Source organism: Aulonocara sp. 'chitande type north' Nkhata Bay, linkage group LG5 (assembly GCF_057382095.1).
Source record: "Aulonocara sp. 'chitande type north' Nkhata Bay isolate Kocher_YH1m ecotype deep benthic linkage group LG5, A_spYH_male_GT1.1, whole genome shotgun sequence".
In the NCBI taxonomy this organism is placed as follows: domain Eukaryota; kingdom Metazoa; phylum Chordata; class Actinopteri; order Cichliformes; family Cichlidae; genus Aulonocara; species Aulonocara sp. 'chitande type north' Nkhata Bay.
This window is the reverse complement of record NC_141348.1, coordinates 26,852,603-26,856,982: the sequence shown is the minus strand read 5'-3', so window position 1 is coordinate 26,856,982 and position 4,380 is coordinate 26,852,603.

The window sequence follows — 4,380 nt, the reverse complement described above, 5'->3', positions numbered from 1 at the left end:
CCATGACAACTCAAAGAAGGTGCCAAGGCAGATCTCATTGAATTCCTTACCCATGCAATTTATTTCTCCATGTCTCTCTCTTTCTCAGTCCCCTCATCCTCTTAACTACACAGTACACACTTAACTCCTGACACAAATAATGGTATACGGAATAAATGTTGGCATATGGGTCAAACTCCCAATTCCGGTGCAATAGCCTTTCCCTGACTCTGAGTAGAAATTAATAGATCACCCAGAGAAGGAATAAATGCACTACAGTAGAAATCAACGCACAATTTAACTTAAATTCATTTCATTATTTCAGAGCATTTCAAAGTTCACAAGTAGGTTGAGTGTATTTCTGTGTATTTGAACATGTAGTAGTGTTTATGGTTTTCTGGCACAGAAATTGACATAGTTCTAATTCTTTAGTGACCTGGTCCAAATGTATAGTGATATATTGACTGACTGACTATTTGAATGATTTGATCATCACCCATGAAATCGATGACATCGACTGTCTAGCAAGTGAAGGAAACCTGACACACAATGAGATAAAACAAACAAATACATATAAAGAAATGCTTTCTTTGATTCATTAATAACTTATTATCGGGCGTTCGCGGCTCAAGAGTTTGCAGTTCGTCTTGTAATCGGAAGGTTGCCGGTTCGAGCCCGGCTCGGTCGTTGTGTCCTTGGGCAAGACACTTCACCTACCGCCTACTGGTGATGGCCAGAGGGGCCGATGGCGCGATATGGCAGCCTCGCTTCTGTCAGTCTGCCCCAGGGCAGCTGTGGTTACAACTGTAGCTTGACTCCACCAGTGTGTGAATATGAGAGGGAATGAATAGTGGAATTGTAAAGTGCTTTGAGGGTCTCGAAAAGCGCTTTATAAATGCAATCCATTATTATTTTCAGTATGTCGTTTGTGTGTTTGTTTTAATACAGAATAAATGACATAAGTCGATGTTTATTAGCTTATTTACAGAATACATTCTTCAGAAATGGTCAGCTCCTTTGCTTTGTGTGTGAAACCCACAACAATGGAAACAAATATTGTCATCAGTTGGTATATGGAGCAGTGTGTGGCTCTATAATACAGAGCAAGATGAACAATGTAACCTTTTCTGACCTCAGAGTTTTCTGTCCAGCCTCTCTACCCTCACACCTCACCAAGTACAGAAACCATATTTACCGTGTCATATTTTTTTATTACGCAGTAGATTACTCTCTTTCGTGATCCTCCCATCTCTATTTCCCTACGTGATCCATCTCTCCATCTCTCGCTTCTTGACTTTTTCAGCATGCTCATCCCTCTGCTGGTTACCCACTTTCCATCTAGCACACTCACGCTCGCTTGCTTTGTGTATGTGAAACCCCAAGAAGTCATGATTCAAACTCTCAGGTGCATGCAGAAAATGTCTCACATGCATGCACACATTTAAAATACAGATGTGCAGAGGCATGTCCTCAGTGTTGTTGAGCTGAAAAGTATTTTATCTGCTTTTCTGAGAGAGAGAAGGTGCAAGAATGAAATATGCCTGTTATTACATGATGCCATATAAGGCATGGTGAGGTTATAAAGTGCAACATTGGCTATAATGGCAAAGAGATGCACACATGCATGTATTTCTGAGAAGAGAGTATATTGCGCATGTTTAGAAGCATGCACACAAAGTCAATCATAACATGTAGTCGGCTGCAGAAGCATTAGCACAAAAACACACATTTTCACTTTCATTTTCATGGGGCACAACCTTCTTCAGTCATGGTATTTTGGAATTTGCTGCCCCCTGCTGAAAGTAAAGGAATGACTCCAGCCTCATGTCACAACAGGATGGACTCAAGAGCGAACAAAAACAGATTAAATTTAGTGTAAAATCTAAGGCGACCGCATGACCTGTGGGTGACCTAAGGTTGCAAAAAGTAAAGTGGGTGTTTTATAAACTGTCATATGTCTTAGGCTATTCTTTAATGATGTTTTTGTAGGAAAAAAAATCTCTTCCTTCCAGGTGGCTGAGCTATCAACCACTGCACGTGGGCTTTCATTACTGACTTATGGTATCTGGTTTTGGGCTCTTTTTGGCCTTTTGCCTGCCCTATTATTGCTTTTTATCCATTATTTGCCTGTCCGTATGCTTCTGCCTATCTCCATTTTTCCCTGCCTTTGTCATCATCCACATCACAGTCATTTGGATGCTTCTGCGTCTTGCCTCGAGGTGCTTATCAGCAGAGAAAGATATAATTTACATCAAAGCCACAAACAAAACGCAGATAAACACTGAAAACATTAATTCAGAATGTTGTCAGACTTGGTGGAAATGGCACCGTATGATAGACTTATGTGACATTCAGTAGTTTCAATACTGCAAATAAGCATGACATATTTTAGTAAATGTACATAAAAGGATCATTGTTTCCCAACAGACAATGATCAGGTCTTATAAATAATATGACTACTAGGAGAGCAATGAATGAAAGGATAATTGGTTACTTGTGTGTGTGTTTACACAAAATGCTCTTGCCCACTTATTTTCCCATCCTGCTCACTATCAAAAGATCTGGATAGAAATGTAGGTTGCTGTGATCTTTGTGCACGGCTGACTTTTGGCCTCCGTGTGTTGTGTTTCTATCTCGGCTTTGTCCCGAAGCACTGCCCCAGAAAACTGTGTGAGTCAACTAATCTGCTATTCCTTCACCACGAGAATGAAGAATGCTTTACTCTCCTTTCTCCTACTGACTCTCCCATGCACTGGCTTATGCTTCCTCATTTCTCATCATCCTATTTCTATAAATATTTCTATAAATATGTATCTCAGTTTTGTTTAATGGGATGCATTTGCTTGTCGCTCATGTCCTTTACCTTTGCATGTTTTTTTTTATAATGTACTCACAGCCACATTGCTCTTAACGATTACTGTTACAGACTAAGTAGCTATGGCCATCAGTGTATGGCTCTTTATACACAATTATATGTTAAATCTGTGGCTATTATTTTTATAATAACAGTGAATGAGCTTGTGGATGTTATTGTCCATTGTCAAAGGCAGACACATAGACACGCCTGGCAAACTTAGTAAAGTTACAGCTGTGACTTTTAAAGAAAACATATTGATTTACTAACAATTCTGAACTATTGCAAATGCAATAGTAACATATAACTTATAAAAAAAGACAAAATGTCCATCCTGTACATGGTATGGCTCATATTTATGTCTACTGTTATATAGATCTTTAAAAATTATCTTCCTATAAACACATATATACACTTTAAATACACTTAAATAGCTTAATGACTTCTAAATGAATACTGAATATTATTTTGAACGGTGTTAAAAATCCAACTTTACAGGGTAAACCAGCCATAATTCCACAGTTTCTAAAAGCAAATAAAGTAGAAAAGAAAAGGCACTTTTTTATTTAAATTAAATATTTGCCTAAATCACAGTAGATGTTATGAATCTAGATCCCCTAAATAGTTTATAGGCTTCATTTTCATCAAGATTGAACCAGCCATCTAGGAGAAATTCAGGAACAAACATTTAGACATACATGTGCTACAGTCATTATGACCTTGCAGTCATTGACCTGACCATGCACTGCTCTCAGTACTATGGTATTCGAGAGTCTATTGTGAGACCGTCTGTCTAACAGCTAAAGTTTAGCCCCAGTTGTGTCATGCAGACGGAGAATAATCCCAGCATCTGCAATTGCATTATACAATGAATAACAGAATTGCAAAGCCGTTACGCATTCAGATGCAAATGAAAAAGCAGCATACGCTCATTTACACATAAATATTAAAAAGTACTATATTAAACATGCTAAACATATAAGCTTTATACAAGGTATAGTGATGAGGTACTTTTTGTTAACAAAAGCAGTCATGCTGTGGAGTAGCATGATAGGGCAAGTATTGAATTCACAATTGTTTTCCACAAATGTGTGTGTTTTGATAACACACAGGAATTATGGCTGGTGTGATCTCATCAGTAGTCGGTCTCTCTGGGTTCATCCACAGTACTCATCTTTCCTCTCTTCAAACACTGGTCAGAAAACGATTCACTTTGAGCCACGTTCTGAGTTTTTTCTTGTTAAAAGGGAAGGAATTAACGATTATATGATTAGATCTCAGGAAGACGAAGCTATACTGGGGATTTTATGAAATGACACATAGAAGTAATCACAGTACCAAGTGGAACAAAGCTACTGGAGAGTGAGGGGCATGCAGTGATCCTGTCACTTTTTTGGATTTTGGAAAATGTCATCTTATCAGATCCTATCATTTCATTTATAAACTATTCATCACAGACAGAGGCAGTGAAATCCATTTGCATGACTTTAAGAAAATGTCAGAAGGAAGTTCTTTGTTTAGTGAGATGATAAAGACCAAACTCTGTG